This window comes from Narcine bancroftii, chromosome 5, assembly GCF_036971445.1.
Source record: "Narcine bancroftii isolate sNarBan1 chromosome 5, sNarBan1.hap1, whole genome shotgun sequence".
Lineage (NCBI taxonomy): Eukaryota > Metazoa > Chordata > Chondrichthyes > Torpediniformes > Narcinidae > Narcine > Narcine bancroftii.
This window is the reverse complement of record NC_091473.1, coordinates 30413297-30432406: the sequence shown is the minus strand read 5'-3', so window position 1 is coordinate 30432406 and position 19110 is coordinate 30413297. Positions and strand designations below refer to the sequence as shown.

General features: G+C 36.4%; 1 protein-coding gene and 1 long non-coding RNA gene across 13 annotated transcripts in view; one reads left to right on the top strand and one right to left on the bottom strand.

The window, feature by feature from the left end:
• foxp1b (forkhead box P1b) overlaps positions 1-19110 on the bottom strand; it is a 577308-nt gene that overhangs the window by 513602 nt on the left and 44596 nt on the right. For all 10 annotated transcript variants that reach the window (XM_069937059.1, XM_069937058.1, XM_069937046.1 and 7 more), the window contains exon 2: positions 18115-18233. The gene's annotated coding sequence lies outside the window, so the exon portion shown is untranslated. The remainder of the gene's footprint in view (positions 1-18114; positions 18234-19110) is intronic.
• Positions 1-19110, top strand: part of LOC138763234 (uncharacterized) — an 85694-nt gene that overhangs the window by 39291 nt on the left and 27293 nt on the right. The window lies entirely within an intron of this gene.

Here is a 19110-nt window from a genome sequence, read left to right as displayed (position 1 = left end):
TGAAGCTGCTGAAGTCATGGAGACACAACAGGACTCAGTCACTGGTGTATCAAATACTAATGATGACTTGGTTAGAATTCTTCTGGTGCTTGGAGGGCATTAAAAAGCAGACTGTAGACAAATCTGAATAAGGATTAATGAGAGAAGCAAGTATCTGGATGGCAACAATGCATTTAAGGAGAAAGTACAGATTCGAAAGCAAGAGCACGACAAATAAAAGGCATTATTTTTCAGTATTAGAAGGGAGCCTTTCTTGTTTGTATATTTCTATTTGATGTTTTTTGTTTGCTTTGTATTTCTGGATCCAGAAATGTTTGGTTCTACTGTTACTTCAATTTTAATTTCCATGGAAATAAAATTTAACTAGTCTTTGTACTTGCAAAAAAAAACCACACAAGACTGAATATTTACCAAGATACTACAATATTTTTTAAATTTAAGTATGATGGTGCACTTCTCATATTTTCCAAACTCCAATCTTTATCACCAAATATATGATATCCCAGATATGGCTGTACAATAGTCTCTAAAATACAATGATAAACCATTTAGCACCAGCATAAATGTTAAGGAAAAAAAAACTGAAGGTATTTAGACAGCCAGAAACTGACTTGGGATAGTCAACATGGCTTTGTGCATGGAAGGTTGTGTTTAACCAAACTGATAGAGTTTTTCAAGGAGGTTACCAGGAAAGTTGATGAAGGGAAGGCTGTGGATGTTGGCTACATAGAATTTAGTAAGGCCGTTGAGAAGGTCCCACATTGTGAGGTAAGTGAGGACGGTTCAAACACTAGGTATTCATGGTGAAGAAGTAAACTGAATTTGGCAATGGCTGGATGGGAGAAGTCAGAGATGACTGCTTCTCAGACTGTGACCAATGGTGTGCATCAAGGATTGTTGCTGGGACCATTATTGTTTGTCATCTATATCAATGATCTGGATGATAATGTTGTCAATTGGATCAGCAGGTTTGCAAATGACACTAAGATTGGAGGTGTTGTGGACAGCGAAGAAGGTTTTCAAAGCCTGCAGAGGGATCTGGACCAGCTGAAAAATGGCAGACAGAATTTAATGCAGACAAGTTTGAGGAGTTGCATTTTGGAAGGACAAACCAAGAAAGGACATACACAATAAATGGTAGGGCAGTGAGGAGTGCAGTAAAACAGAGGGATCTGGGAATACAGATACATAATTCTCAGAAAGTAGTGTCACAGGTGCATAGGGTTGTAAAGAGAGCATATTAGTTTTCATAAATCAAAGTATTGAGTATAGAAGTTGGGATGTTATGATAAAGTAGGCAGAGAACATGAGGGTAAGGAGGCACATGGAATTAGTTAGATTGACACCATGATCAGTACAGACATGGTGGGCCAAAGGCCCTGTTCTTATGCAGACTGATCTGTATTTTATGTTTTCACGGTAGTTTTAGGAGGCTTCATTTAGTATCAACCATAGAATATTTCTGTTCTGTAAATCGTTTGTTGTTGATACTGGAAACGGTTTGATGTTGATACTGAAAATAAAATAAAATGGGACCCATATGACCACACCAACTAGTCACACTTTAATTTGTGGGAAATACAACTGAAAAATTGCAAAAAATAAAGGATATTTACTCCTTGTGCTTACATTAATTGTAGTCAATGAGAAAAATGTTGCTGCCAAGATTAGCAAGGCAAAGCACGATATATTTATCATGCCAAAAAGAGTACAGACGTACAAGCTAGCCAGTTAATGATTAATTAATTTATTCATATTATACAGAAAAGTAGTAAATTTCATGATTTGAGACTAAAATGCTTATCTGAAATTTATTAATATTAAATGGATTTACTTCTCAGAATTCATTTAAACCTGCATTATGTTACACTTGAGAGAATGCAAATGGCTTTATAGGTTAGCCGTAGTAACTGCCATCTTAAATTCAATTAGATTGAACCAGGATTTAAATGGGTTCGCCTTTTTATATGGATTTTTAAAAGAACACGTTAATTGCCATTCGAGAAAATGCATAAGTTAAAAATTAAATCAGATGACTCAGTTAAATATATATCATGCATCTTGTAATTTACGTTTATTATTGTTAAGATTACAGAATCATTCTACACTGACACTGCAAGTTTAGTCCAGAAACACTTTGAAATAGAGGTGCATGATTTAAATAATATATTGCTGAATTACCATTTCCAAATGTCATCATACTCAACTATTGCCAAAGCAGAAAGAATACAGTATAAATCTAATTTTGGGCATTAAAAAAAAATCATGATCCAGACTGGACACTATGAACTCTTTCGACATCTCTGTGTACTCTACCGTAGGCTTATTTGGACTGCAAGTTTTTGTCTTCAATCAGAGCTCTGAGTTAGTATAAAAAACTCATACCTCACTCAAGGCAAGAAATGTTTTAAATTACATTTGAGAATTAAAACTCCCAAATTCATAGTCTAAGGCTGCAGAGATCAGTGACACCTACTGTATTATATTGTTTACTTGGTCTCCCATTTTCAACAGGTTATTTTTCATTAATTAGAGATCTAGAGGATAATTTCTGGCCCATCAAAAGCATTAAACCCAAGAGATCATGTTGCATAATCCAGAAAAGCAGAAACAGACACCAAACCTCCCCCTTTGTGTTATTTCTATAAAACACAGCCAAGAGGCTCTCAATTTTCCAACATTTTTGCCCAAGTAAATTTTTTTACTTATTTAAGCACTTATTCTTTTACATTTTGTTGCTATTCCCCCCCAAATATTGTAAATTTTTTTACTTATTTAAGCACTTATTCTTTTACATTTTGTTGCTATTCCCCCCCAAATATTGTAAATTTTTTTACTTATTTAAGCACTTATTCTTTTACATTTTGTTGCTATTCCCCCCCAAATATTGTAAATTTTTTTACTTATTTAAGCACTTATTCTTTTACATTTTGTTGCTATTCCCCCCCAAATATTGTAAATTTTTTTACTTATTTAAGCACTTATTCTTTTACATTTTGTTGCTATTCCCCCCCAAATATTGTAAATTTTTTTACTTATTTAAGCACTTATTCTTTTACATTTTGTTGCTATTCCCCCCCAAATATTGTAATTTTTTAAACTTATTTAAGCACTTATTCTTTTACATTTTGTTGCTATTCCCCCCCAAATATTGTAATTTTTTTAACTTATTTAAGCACTTATTCTTTTACATTTTGTTGCTATTCCCCCCCAAATATTGTAAATTTTTTTACTTATTTAAGCACTTATTCTTTTACATTTTGTTGCTATTCCCCCCCAAATATTGTAATTTTTTTTACTTATTTAAGCACTTATTCTTTTACATTTTGTTGCTATTCCCCCCCAAATATTGTAATTTTTTTTACTTATTTAAGCACTTATTCTTTTACATTGTGTTGCTATTCCCCCCCAAATATTGTAATTTTTTTTACTTATTTAAGCACTTATTCTTTTACATTTTGTTGCTATTCCCCCCCAAATATTGTAAATGTTTTTACTTATTTAAGCACTTATTCTTTTACATTTTGTTGCTATTCCCCCCCAAATATTGTAAATTTTTTTACTTATTTAAGCAATTATTCTTTTACATTTTGTTGCTATTTCCCCCCCAAATATTGTAAATTTTTTTACTTATTTAAGCAATTATTCTTTTACATTTTGTTGCTATTCCCCCCCAAATATTGTAAATTTTTTTACTTATTTAAGCACTTATTCTTTTACATTTTGTTGCTATTCCCCCCCAAATATTGTAAATTTTTTTACTTATTTAAGCACTTATTCTTTTACATTTTGTTGCTATTCCCCCCCCAAATATTGTAAATTTTTTTACTTATTTAAGCAATTATTCTTTTACATTTTGTTGCTATTCCCCCCCAAATATTATAATTTTTTTTACTTATTTAAGCACTTATTCTTTTACATTTTGTTGCTATTCCCCCCCAAATATTGTAAATTTTTTTACTTATTTAAGCACTTATTCTTTTACATTTTGTTGCTATTCCCCCCCAAATATTGTAAATTTTTTTACTTATTTAAGCACTTATTCTTTTACATTTTGTTGCTATTCCCCCCCAAATATTGTAATTTTTTTTACTTATTTAAGCACTTATTCTTTTACATTTTGTTGCTATTCCCCCCCAAATATTGTAAATTTTTTTACTTATTTAAGCAATTATTCTTTTACATTTTGTTGCTATTCCCCCCCAAATATTGTAAATTTTTTTACTTATTTAAGCACTTATTCTTTTACATTTTGTTGCTATTCCCCCCCAAATATTGTAAATTTTTTTACTTATTTAAGCAATTATTCTTTTACATTTTGTTGCTATTCCCCCCCAAATATTGTAAATTTTTTTACTTATTTAAGCACTTATTCTTTTACATTTTGTTGCTATTCCCCCCCAAATATTGTAAATTTTTTTACTTATTTAAGCACTTATTCTTTTACATTTTGTTGCTATTCCCCCCCAAATATTGTAATTTTTTTTACTTATTTAAGCACTTATTCTTTTACATTTTGTTGCTATTCCCCCCCAAATATTGTAAATGTTTTTACTTATTTAAGCACTTATTCTTTTACATTTTGTTGCTATTCCCCCCCAAATATTGTAAATTTTTTTACTTATTTAAGCACTTATTCTTTTACATTTTGTTGCTATTCCCCCCCAAATATTGTAAATTTTTTTACTTATTTAAGCACTTATTCTTTTACATTTTGTTGCTATTTCCCCCCCCAAATATTGTAAATTTTTTTACTTATTTAAGCACTTATTCTTTTACATTTTGTTGCTATTCCCCCCCAAATATTGTAAATTTTTTTACTTATTTAAGCACTTATTCTTTTACATTTTGTTTCTATTCCCCCCCAAATATTGTAAATTTTTTTACTTATTTAAGCACTTATTCTTTTACATTTTGTTGCTATTCCCCCCCAAATATTGTAAATGTTTTTACTTATTTAAGCACTTATTCTTTTACATTTTGTTGCTATTCCCCCCCAAATATTGTAAATTTTTTTACTTATTTAAGCACTTATTTTTTTACATTTTGTTGCTATTCCCCCCCAAATATTGTAAATGTTTTTACTTATTTAAGCACTTATTCTTTTACATTTTGTTGCTATTCCCCCCCAAATATTGTTAACTGATGTATCCAGTTTTACTGCTGATTGCCATCGCATTCAAACTTATTTCAGTTACTCATCTCATCGTTCAGTTCAGGAATGTTCAAAATTATAACATAATGATGTGCGGTAACTGCTGATGAAGCAAATATTTCCTTCTTATACAAGTGGTTTTTGAGTTCTCAGCAGAGCCCCTACTAATCCAGTTTTGAATTTCAGGTAAATAATAACTAGTTTCTGGACAAGTACACTATATGTCCTATAATTTCTCCTGTCTATTTACCATATTTTGATAAACTTTGTTGGCCAATGGTTCTAATTAAACTAAAACACAAATGACAAGATGTTTATATACTCGCAGCCTTGCAGGTCCACTTCAAGTCAATAACAAGGTCTATCCACAAATGCAAATTTCAACTAACACAGTGTCATAGCAACTGCAGCGGATATATTCAAATGTTAATGCTTCACACTTGTACTCTGCACTGCCACATAAATTTAACTGAGAAATTTAGCTAACAGGTTTACAATTTTTACTAATGATGTTATTTTTGAACTGTGAAAACTTGTTCCATGTAGAAGCTTAAAAATAAGCGATAGTACCCCTTTCGCACTTGCAAGTGATCCCAGGAATTAACCGCCAATCGGCTTTTAATGCGTCTAGAGTGAAAGCAAAATCAGCGTCAGATGACATCTTTTCACGGCCATGATGGATTGATGGCCTTGACCCCTAGCGCAATCCCTGGCATCTGTAGACTCTGGCCTTGCAATCAGGCAAGTATGAAATGGGCAATTGCATTATAGGACTGAAATGACCCAAGTTTTTGCACGATTGCAGGAAAGTGAAGGAAGAAAAGATTAAAATGAAGGAAAAAAAGATTAAAATGAAGGTATAAACTTTGCCTTGGGAAGGTCACAGCGGGGAGAGAGAGAGAGAGAGAGGAAATAAATAGCAATAGCTAACAATTTTAAAACAGCGTGGGAAAGTTAGTAGCGCTATAGAGCCCAGTTTATAAAGACCATGGGAAAAAGCAATGGCGGACCTGACTTCCCAAAATGCCATGTGGCAGATAAACCCTTCCATGAATGCTCTGTGTATTTCTCTGCTGCAAGGCATTCTGGAATGGCAGATTCGTCATCGCTTTTCCCCATGGTATTTATAAATTGTATGCTGTATAAATTGTATGGGATAGTGCTACCAACTTTCCCACGCTGTATAAATGGTGCGCTATACAACCTTTCCCACGCTGTGTAAATTGTGTGATAGAGCACTACTAACTTTCCAACCCTGATTAAAAATTGTCTGCTATTGTTATTATTGCTTGCACTTTCCCACAGTCCCTTATAAAGGTTTATATAGGTTGGAGCAACAACCACAGGAGCTGATGGGCTCATACTGTGCTATACATAAAATGTTATTATGTTATAATTAGGCATGATTAATTTTGTTCAAATATAAGACCATAATACATTGATCAGGATTTAGGGGAGGCCCACCATCATGCATCATGACATCACCAGTAGAAGGTAGAATAGTCCTAACCCTAGGGTTGGCTCCTTCCTTGCAAGAGTGAAAGCATTCACTGTTCCAGTTAGGAGTGGTCAAGTGTGTAAAGCCAAACCCCCATTACTATCCCGGGACAATGAACAGCCAACTTAGTTGGGTGCAAGTGTGAAAATGACTTGAGAAAGGCCACTTCAAAAAAATGCTTTTAAGCTATAATATTAAATGGTTACAATCTGGCAGATTATTTCATTTAAACAGCAAGAAGCTGCTTGTTATTTTGGAAGTGAAAATCATGCGAGGAATTTTAATACGACTTCCAGTATTGCCCAAGATGAGAGAAAAGACCATGATGCCATCCACATGGTTGCCGTTTAAATTGGTACTTTACTGTAGCATTGTTGGGGAAAGCCCAGTGTCACTAGGCCTTTTCACTCCGCATTGTTAAATGGAGGCTCCCTGGAAATTTTCCCGGGAACCTTTGTGAAAAGGTTGGCCTGGGAATTTTAAACAAGTCCACAGTCCCACCTCGTAGGTAGGGCCGCGGCCCCAGGAAATTTTCCCGGACCACCTTCTCCCTGCAGTGTGAAGCAGGTAAGCCTTGTGGCATTAGCATTTGCGTGCTGCATCACATAGGCGATTAAAATTAAAAGCTACTTACCGCTTGATAACAGCGGGCTGCTTCAGCATGTCACAACGGCAGCATAATGTGGGATGAATGGCTGCCCTCATTAACCATAATCCCTCATGCAGCTGGATTTCCCAGAGAGGTTCCAGCTACATGAGGGATCATGGGAAACAAAGTTGGCCATTCATCCCACATTGTGCCACCGTCGTGATGTTCCGAAGCGTGGGGGGAGGGTGGGGGAGGGAATGACAGGACAGAGCAGGCAGACAATTGACGGACAGACAGACGGGGGGGGGGGGGGGAACACTTACTCTTACTCCTGTGAGTGCGTAACGAGTCATCGCCTGGTGGCGGGACTCCCCCTAAATTGCCAGGGATGTAAAATTCCCAGGAATTTGGACCACAGTGTGAAAGGCACAGAAGGTCTTGAATACCTGGGTATTTCTCCGGGACAAAGTAGGGTCACCGCTCACCTGCAGTGTGAAAACATCTACTAAGTGACTAACAGGTTGCTGAACAACTGGAGCAATAATGATTAATCTATTGAGCATGTTTATTAGTAAATATGGTACAATTTTTGCTCTTCAGTGATACCTTAGAGAGAAAAGAGGCAAAGAAGCAGCAAGCCGAACATTGAAAAGATCCAGAAAGGGGAAAAATTGGCTGTAATGCTGTACTGACAAAGCTCAAAATATGCCATCATTACCTCTAAATTAACACATTCCCATAATCCAACATAAATTTGTAAGAGGCCTCCAACAAAGGAATCACAATACATTCTTGTAGGCAATTAATCAATTCCAACAGCATGACACACTGTATTTTCAACATGATTCACTTAGAAGCTTCTCTGTCTGTGTTTGAAACACTATTTAAAGTTGAATTCTGCCTTCTTTGCAAAACTGGTGGAGTATTTGTTCAATTATTGTTCCTGCACTCCATAAGTCTGGTAGTGCTACATTATTTTTTATTTCAGTATTTGTTAATACAGTATATGCTTTTCTAACACTCAAGTAGCAATGAGTATTAAAAATAAAACAAATGTTAAATGACGAGGAGGAAACCCGCAACTATATTTGATCATCATTCATATGAAAACCTCTGGGTATGTCCTTCCTGTAGGTCAGTGCATTCAAAATTTCTGCACCTGTGCACTGCAGAGAATACTGAACATGCAGGAGGTCAGTTTCCAACTCAGGGACAGTCCTGGATCATCCTGAGCTGTGGGGCCACCTATACTTTACATCTGGCATATTTCATGCAACTCAATTTATTTGAAAAGAGTCAGCACTGTTTTGATTTGAAATAAGTGACAGAAAAAAAAATGCAGCTTTCTTTGATATGTTTTTTTTAAATTAGTTTACTAGTTTAATGTGATCTTCAGAGATATTTAGAAACAGTTGAAAAGACCTGGCAAGGCTCTCAAAGCAGCCAAGGACGGGAGCAGGACTTCACAAGGCACCACCCGAGGCCTGGTAAAACTGTTCATGCAGAAGCAACTCCTCAGGTTGGTTGGGAGTTGCATGTCCACACAAGGTATGTGCAACCATCACATTAATTTGACAGGAGGGACTTGAGGCTGTGGCTGCCTCAAATATGATTCTGGCCAATGTATCTCTTTTTCTAATCTTCATTTCAACCCTTTTCCTACTGCTTCTCTCTTCTTGCTTTTCATTACTTCTCTTTAGGTGATCATTAGTGTGTGGTGTAACATAAAAGGGGAAAAAAAAACATAGGTTGCAGAATAGATTTTCCATGGGACATTAGCAACAATATGGTACTCAGCAATTCCCTACCAGGTTTTCCATCATCACTTGTGCCTTATCCCATGTCATTGCTTCTACCTCGTGTTCTACTTCGCTTTCCCACTCATTACTTTACCAACTCACTCCAATTGTCACTTACTTCTTCCCTTTAAACCACTTGCTCAACCTTTGAATCCTCCCAACTCAACACTTCTTTCACCATTCTTCCTTCTGCTCCTTAACCAAATGTTTTCCTTCCCAATACCTTCATTTGGGCTTCCACCACTGCCCTCCCCCAAAAATGTACCACCTTTCAATTTTATTTTTTTTAAAGAAAAATTAAATCACCAAGAGGATTGTGACCAGGAGCTCTTCCTGCTTCATCCTCTAGTCCATACATGTGGTTTTCTCTTTTTCAGGAGTTAAAAATAAAAATGGTTGCATTTTGAAGTGTTTCTTAGACCTGTTGACAAATGTTGCCTGGTTATGTGCCTGTTAAATAACTTGGGATATTTTTTTCAGCTTTAAAGGCACCATTTCGACACTATTGATAGAAATTTGAGGAAAACTGGAACATGTCTACTAGATTATAGAGAAATAATTCAGGATTCTGTAACAAGGGATGGTATTTCTCATAGTTGAAAGAGAAGGTTTCGTGAGGAAAAAGTATGAAAATATTCAATATTTGGGTTAAATTTTGGGATTATTGTAAAATGTACCGCGCATTAATGATCAAAAATATATTTAGCGTAGCAGTTAGTCCAAAGCTCTTAGAGCACCAGTGACCTGGGTTTGAATCCAGCACTGTCTGCACATTCTCCCAGTGTCTGTGTGGGTTTCTTCCCACGTTTCAAAACATATAGGGTTGTAGTATAAATTGAACTTTTTGAGCAGCACCGACTCTGGAGTTGGCAGGTCCTGGTACCGTGCTGTATGTCTAAATTTTAAAAATCAAAATGAAAAACAGTATTGGATATAATTTCCACTTTTGCCATCTAGGTATTATATAGGTGAAGCAGTCTTATCAAAGTTGTTCAACTTAAATATCCATTCTACCTTTAGTGATTCCACTAGTAATATAGCAAAAGAAAAAAAACGTCAAAGATAATTTATTGCTGCACCATAGAAAGGCTCAGCACATCATCACTATTGAAGCATTAAAACATTGATTTACATTCATTTTCAGTGTTGTAATGCACCACCACATAACACTGTCTTTTGTGAAATGAGGAAAAATGAGAAAGTTCAGCAGCAGTGAGCCTGAAGCTATTCTTGATTCTTTTCCAAATAACTCTCCATTCAAAAAAACACATACAAACATCACGCATATCACTTAGAATTATTCCCTACCAGGCCATGTTAAAAAAAAACTGTATAAGGTGACATTGTACATTTAAAATAGTATCATCTATGTTGTCCCATACCAGGACTGGTCAAAATCTGCAAAACACTAACTTGATTTCCCAAGTGTGAAGCAGACAATAATGCAAATGCAATCTACCGTTGAAAGACACTGCAACACTACAATGTTCACAAAACAAACAGTAATCTGCCTGGAATCTTTGTTCCTTTAAGAAGCATTATGATGGAATATGGAGTTGCTAATGCAATAATGTAAAATACGCTCAGTGACATGGCTTTATTGCAACATACATAGTCAATGAAATAACCTTCACTGCTTCTCTAATTTCTCAAAAAAGGTAAATGCTATGCTTGAACTTATTATTAAGGTTAATGTTTTACTTTAGCTACATTACACGATAGAAAGCAGCAGACTGTTTAAAAATAGATTAAATACAGTTACAAACATACATTCACCTACACAGCCAAATCACCCATTGCCTGTTTATCCACATACGGATATTCCGACCATCCTCATTTTCAAAAATTAATTAATTCAACTTAAAGAAAATTGACATTCACCCGCGTTGTGTAAAATAACTTCACACAGTAAGTTCCCTCACAATTTCTACAAAGGTGCTTCATAGTTATTAGTTATTGTAGGAAATCATGAATTATAAGTAATGAATTCAGAATCAGGAAATCTGATTACTGCACTCAGTGAACTATTTGGGATTGTAGGGGAAACTAATTCTTACAAATCTCATCATCTCCAAACAAAATTACAGCTTGCATAACAAAAACAAATATCCTATCTATATAGGTACATGAGTAATTTATGTGCCATTCAAATAACCTATCACCATACACTTAACAGAGCAGGTGAGCCATTTCCTTGTTATAATGCTGTTTTCTCCACACTCTGACTTTCCCTCTTTCACAACATCACTGTCATGTGCAGTTTCCATGTCACCAACCTCTCTGCTTTGGCCAGTGCTGCTCAATAACTGACCGCCACAACTCTACAAGTGATTCTCAATCAAGTGCTTTCATGTCCTTTGGTGACTGTCTTCCTCATAATCTGCATAGAACTAGGAATGCAAACTATTCCTTTAAGGATATTTAATTTTGTTATCATATCCAAAGAGTCCTTAAGATTGTACTTTGGAGTTTTACAAATCATACTATCATCATGCCAGGCAGCACAAATGGGGGGGGGGGGGGGGGGGAAATCAAAGATCAGTGCTTAATTTTACATGCAATGCAAATGGTTTCTGTGATTCACAAAACATATTCTAACGAGGGGATCAAAGGAAATTCGACATCATAACAACATTTTTGTGCAATATATGCTGTAATATTCTTTAAACTCCTGTACCTTTTGTACTGTCAGCACACACTGTGCTTTTTCATTTCAATGACATCCATATAACAGCCCTACACAATTCTTTGGCTTGGCTTCGCGGACGAAGATTTATGGAGGGGGTAAAAAGTCCACGTCAGCTGCAGGCTCGTTTGTGGCTGACAAGTCCGATGCGGGACAGGCAGACACGATTGCAGCGGTTGCAGGGGAAAATTGGTTGGTTGGGGTTGGGTGTTGGGTTTTTCCTCCTTTGCCTTTTGTCAGTGAGGTGGGCTCTGCGGTCTTCTTCAAAGGAGGTTGCTGCCCGCCAAACTGTGAGGCGCCAAGATGCACGGTTTGAGGCGTTATCAGCCCACTGGCGGTGGTCAATGTGGCAGGCACCAAGAGATTTCTTTAGGCAGTCCTTGTACCTTTTCTTTGGTGCACCTCTGTCACGGTGGCCAGTGGAGAGCTCGCCATATAACACGATCTTGGGAAGGCGATGGTCCTCCATTCTGGAGACGTGACCCATCCAGCGCAAATTAATTTGTATACAACTTTCATAGAACTTTCCCAAGGCCAGTGAAGCAGACCTAAATTGAAGACTGCCACTGACCTCCAGTCATGCCTCTAAGGCAGTCATTTTACTTAAGATGAAAACTTTAAACAGTACCTATCTTCACTGATCATCTCTACATGAACATTTTCAACATGGGCCCTGCACATTTTAAAAAAGCCTTGTTTTCTTTTCTCTTAAATGTTGAACAGAGATCTTGGGATGGGGAAGTGGGGGGGGGGGGAGAACCAAAAAAATAGTTGAGAATGTTTTTTTTTTAAATATTTTATTTAAAAGTTTTTCAGGTTGAGAATGGTTCATCTACAGTACCACCTCAATGTTCAATGGCTTCTGCCTCACCTGCCAATGAATCACTTCCAATTATCTTCATGGTCAAGTCCTCCTCAGCAACCTTCTCACTGATGATATCCAGTAAAATTCACTAAACTTTCCTCCAGCCACCTTGTTCTTCTGTCTCAAGCAATTCAACCATTCCCTGCTGCACACACCAATCCTCAAAATAATTCTTCAGCAACCTCACTCTCTGCAAGGACATTACAGAATATCACAACTCAGGCAGCTGCACACAAAACTGCTGCAAGCCTTTCATGCAGCTTAATTTTAACCTATTGTTTAATGCACATTGCAAGTTAATGGTCAATCATTTTTTGATCGCTCTGAGTAATTCATCTGATGTTCACATAATTCACTTAGGAACATTTTTTTTTTCATTCATTCACTGGCATAAAGGTCAAAAATTGGCCTTACTCAGTGGCAGTACAAAAAAAGATAATAACTAAGTGCTATCTTATTTTATGCCCTATTCAAATTTCTTTAATAGACAAGAAATTCAAACAACTTTTAAAGCAGACGGCCAATTCATTATGGTGTACTTGCTGCTACTGTCAAAGGCAAATTCCAATCTCCCTGTACTGTCATCAGATGACTTTGAAATTGGTAGGTACTTGATTCATGGATATCTCATTTTGCAGTAGATTATGTCCAGTTATACCTAAAAGGAAACATTGACTATGCTTTTAGAATTAAATCATATTCAATATTTGAAGACAGTTTCAAGACATTTGACAGCACAGATGCCACTTAGACCACTACAGTGTAAATGCCACATTGGCTTTACTGAACTGTTAAGCCAACTACATTTTGTAAGGTTTCCTTCAAAGGGCAGCAAATTTTGCAGTATAATGGAATGTCAGTAATTAATTTCATGACTCTGAAGAAGGTTCGATCAACTACCACCTCTAATCGGCAGGAGGGAAGAGGAGATGATGGAATGTTTTAATGATTCCAATCTTGTTCATGTCTACCCTTCTAATTTTTATCAGTACATCTTGGGCACATTATTATATAAACACATGTTGAGTGACACCTGTTGTAATAAATTATCGATTGTTTTAGCTTGTTTGGAATATTTCAAAACCAAATATGACATAGAACGGATAACCACTGTAATGGGAAGTCTGCTGGAAGCATTCCATCATCTCCTCTTCCCTCCTGCTGATTAGAGGTGGTAGATGATAGAATCTTCCTCAGAGTCATGAAATTAATTACTAACATATTCCATTACTCCTACACAAATGTCATGCTAATTTCAATCAGCAACAAATTTGACAATAGTTTCACATTGGCGGCTGGCCAACAAAATTGAGGAGAAAAACTGAACCAATTATTGACTTGAACTGGGAAGAAGACCCAAGAGTAAAGGAAGTGAATGTTAAATGTTAAAATACATTTACAGATCATGCTACAACTGAGAAATTTTGGGAACTACAGGGGAGTTTAGGAATCTTAAGTGTCAGCTTTATGAAACACATGCCAGTTTAGTAAATAAGACAACTTTCTGGAAGGTCTCAACAGATTCTAACTTTGATGGGTTTAATTTTGTTTCGTGAAACTGCAATTGTAAACTATTTTAATAAAAATAAGTTACAAGAAAAAATGTTCAGAATATGCTCATAAAGACTGCTACAATTTATCACTTATGTCAACATCTGTAAAACTAGCCTTTAACAGTGATTGAGATTTTTTTTTTGGTTTTGTCATTTTTAGACCACTCTAGAAATAATAAGTGATTTGTGAACAAAGACCTTAGCTTAATGTGATGCAATAGTTCTATGCATCAAATGTATTATTCAAAGACTTCTCACATTTTTTTGTCGCTATGATATCCAACAAAGAAATCACCCTGCAAAAGTAAAATGATGTCCAGATCTCATGGTAAATTTTATGACCATTTTATATCTTTGTCTGGTGAAGCTACCATAAACTTGCTAGAATGCAGCCATAATTTGTATCCTATTTTGAGCTAAGTACAATGATGAAAACATTCCTCTCCCCCAATACCAATCTAAAATGTTCTCAATACGGTCATCTTAGGAGAGACACAAGTGAATGATGTTTCTGATATATAAATGCGAGTTAGCATTTAGCACCTAACTCTATTTGCATTCCTGAACATAAAGTAACTAAAATTCCCCACAAACTCCAAAAGCCAAACACACAGATTTTAAATTTTAATTGCATTCTCTGAAGAAGTAGTAAACAACCATTGAGCAGAAGCAGAGGAGACGACCTTATAGGTCGGTGACCATGGTAATGGACCAGCGAGGAGCTCAGTGGCTGTAGGACCCTACAGGATTATGACCACGGCTACAAACCAGCTAAGGACACAAGGTCTGAGGGAGCCAAACATGTTGCGGTTGATGCAGCCAGGGGACCCGCATGGCTGCGGGCTGCTGGACAGTGGCTCATGGGAATAAGGTATCAGAAGTGGGATTCGAGAGGGTGCGGAGGGCAAGAAGGAATCCCAAAGAGCCTCAAGCACTAAAGTCTTCTTTATCATATCAGAAGTTTGGACCTGAAGCTTAGGCTACCAATGAATCGAACAGGAGACTGTGTGGCTGCAGAAGAGCGAGAGGTGAATCCACGGATACTCAAAGGGACTCTCTTTGCTTCTCAATCTTCATGCCGTAAGGGGCGCTGGACAATGCTCATGGCAGCTCTTTACCTGCCTTATGCCAGGCAAAAGTTAAAGTATTTCATTTATGTTACATTTTAATGTATTATTGCGTGACAATAAAAGGAACTCTTAACCTTGTACTTGCAGGATTTATTTTTTTATTGCATGTCTTCAATATTTCTAACTTTGTTTTAATTAATGAGGTAAAGCCATTTTGGAGATCAAACATTTAAAAATTAAAGTTTTGAAATGATTTCCTGTTTAAAAATAGTTAATATTCTTGATGTCAGCATCTGCAAAAAAAGTTTCAGTGTACAGTGCAGTGAAATTCCCGGAATACTCATTTCTGTTAAAAATGTCAAACTATAAAGGGAGTGCTGTGGTGACACAAACTGCTTGGTTTGTTGCTCTACTGCACTATCTAGTGGATCATCCCACAGATCTTTCTTAGATGATTATTTACTCATTTAAGTTTACGCACGGGGATGGGGGGGGTGTAAAGTCAGATATTTCCCAACAAGAAAGTCAAATAAACCATACAGCTAGTTACTTTAGGCTCACAAGTTGTCCTTCCTTATCATGCCTTTGCCTCAGGAACAGACCATGTTGGAGTGCCATAATTCTCATAATTCTAGGCAAAATGTAATTTAAACTGGTGATATGCTGAACTGAAGGGTTAGAAAGAAAATGCCTTAACCTGTGTAGGACTTGCTCTCTTTTCTCTCTCTGACTGCATTGCTACAAAGAGAAGATGCTGCTGAGGGAGGGATGAGGAGGGTTGGAAGGAGGGAGGCACTGGAAGAAATCCATGCAGGTGGCTCCCAATGGTTGTTGGCAATTGAACTGAAGGATATTATATTTGGAGAATTCAGGATTATAGGATGGTCAATCCCAGCCTTGCTACTTACTATTTAACTTCATTCATATTGCTGCTTTTGGGTTTCAGTCGGTGGTGAAATTAACTTTGATTTCTTACAGGAATGATTTTGTACACGATTTTATTTCATTCATTTTTACCAAATGCTTTTGCCACTTCCTTGTCTGTATATTCTCCCATCCCACACTGGCTTACTTTCACCTCTGCTCTCCTTCCTCCCCATTCACGACATATATAGATTTTGGAGATAACCATTTCATTACCAATTTATTTTTTCAGTCCTTACCCCTTTATTTTCACCTCTGTCTCTTTCTGCTCAGATCAAAACAGAAGACACTGGTGTTCTGGTAAAACTATAAGTGCTTAAAGTAAGTGTTCAGGTGCATCAAATTGTAGCGGGAAGGCAAAAGAAAAGTTCCTTGTTACTACTGAATTAGCTTTCAGTAGAAGAGAAATCTTGTGGCTCCATAGGGCTGTGGTAACATCTCATTTGGAGTTTTGTGTACAGTATTAAATGGACAAACATTTGGAAATAGGAGCAGGAGTAGAACACTTGGCTCCTGAAGCCTCCCAGAAGGTTGTGAACTTGTGGAATTCTCTATGCTCGAGTGTTGTGTACGTAACAGAGAGCTAATAATTAAATAAAGTTGCGAAGGAGGTTGATATAATTCTTATTGTTATATGGATTGATAGATTTGTGGGGTGGAGCATGAACATGGTCCAAAGGAGTGAATGGCCTGCTCCTGTGATTATTTTTTCTGACTCTATGCCAGCCTAAAGTTCACAAATGAAGTCAATGAACCATCCCAAGAAGAACTGGTCCGCCTTGGGCCATATGATATGAACTGAACAATGGATGAAGAACTCCAAAATACAGTAAACGTAGTAGTATGCTCCCATCCATTGAAGACATGAATATGAGGCGCTGCCTCAAAAGGGCAGTCAACATCGTAAAGGACACCCATCATCCTGATCACAACCTCTTCTCGCTGCTACCCTCAGATAAAAGTTACAGAAGCCTGAAGACCAGCACCTCCACTTTAAAGAACAGTTTCTTTCCAAAGGCTATCAGGCTCATGAATCTCCCCTCGTTACACTAATTATGGTTTGTTCTGACACCACAAAAAAATCAACACTATTGCAACACAACTTAACTGTGAATAAGTTTATCTATCTTTTGCATTTATTGTCTTTTTTAATTGACTGTATTACCATAGTAATTGGTTTTGTTTAAATGAAGTGCCTGCTCAACAGCAGCAGTTAAGAATTTTGGTGCATATTTATATCGTGTATGTCAATAAATGTTAGCATCATTATTGGTTCTCTTGACGTTGCACCCCTCCAATATGACAGACACCCACTCCCATTGCATTACGCTTCTGCGGATGCCTGAACTGCTTCTATTTCTCACTCATGACCATTTTTTATGAATGAGTTTTTTATGACAGTGAACAGTGCTCTGTAACTTAACCGTGCAGAGTATCAACTAATCTGATCCTGTTGTTATGTGATTTACACTGCAATCTGTATCCTTACGAACTCTTCTTTCTTCATCAAACATATTTTATCTTGTTTATGTTCTATAGAGCAGCAATCAAGAGTGAAGATATGAGTAATCTAGTAATTAAGAATGAAAACATTGCATATTTTCATCCTCCTGTGCTACCTCAATCAATGGATTATATTTAACCCGAAACATCAGTCAGTTGTCTTTCTATTATAAATTCTCATCAAGGAGGAGAAAGTCTTTGAAAAGTCTTTATTTGATCCATCAAGCAAAGTTAGACCTTCCACTGAGCTGAGGTGCATCTTTGAGATTGCTGGTTTGTCCTCCTTCAGTTAAAAGTAACAATCAGTTACAAAATGTACATGTAACATTGGAAATGATGGACTAGAGCAGCCACTTATTGTGAGATCACGAGAAATATATTTTAATTGTCATTTGGAGAAGTTTTTTTCAATTCCAGAAAACCAGATCATCTTCCACCCTTCCCATATGCAGCCATTTATTATTCAGCTTACCTTTTCTCCCCTCGACAGATGACAAATTTCAATTCCATAAAAATCAAAACTTGGGTTCCGACTCTTTTGATAATGTTACCATTATAAATGACTCAAGCTGCAAGTTCTCAGTCAGGACACTGAAACAAAACAAAATCACAGGTTATTGATAAGACTCAGTGGGAAATATTTTGAAAACCACAACTTCCTTGTGATATATGTAACGAACTAAAAAAAAACGCAAGTAGTCTGAGGTGGGGGAAACACCTAAATCAGACCTAAAGAAATAAGTATTTACAATTTGGAATATGTGAAACATTTTTTTTCCCTGATGATAAAACTAAAACTTAAAATGCAAATAAACATGATGTGTGGGTGCCAAAAAAATATTACTTCTTTCATTTCCAAAATGTCATTCTACTCATCACTTATACATGAATTTAAACTTTAGGTTTGGACATCTATTCCAGACAGATGACTGACAATGAAAGAGAAAAGGTATTTTATTCAAATCTCTCATGTCGACCAAACTATAAATAACTAGAGCAACTGTCTGTAATCTGGAATTGCACATCATTCTGCAGTATGATTGTGCTCTGCGATGATGTACCTCACTGAAAATTAATCCTTTTGTGTATTCACTTGTCTGAATGCAGTAAACATGGACTATTTATCCATCTCTTCAAGCTTTCAATAAAACTTGATTCTATAGTTAATACAGTATATAAACAGGTCAGATCTACGGAGTTCATTCACAAAATTTAAATACTCTGCTAAATTAGTGTGAGCATTTCTCATACCACTTCTATTATTAAATTTAAAAATTTTAAATGTTAAATTTAAATTTAAATTTAGACATACAGCACGGTAACAGGTCCTTTCAGACCACCAACCGTGCCAGCCAATTACACCCAAATGACCTACAACTCCCAGTACGTTTCGGAGGGTGGTGGAAACCCATGCAGGCACAAGAAGGAACATACAGACTCCTTACAGACTATGTGGGATTCGAACCTC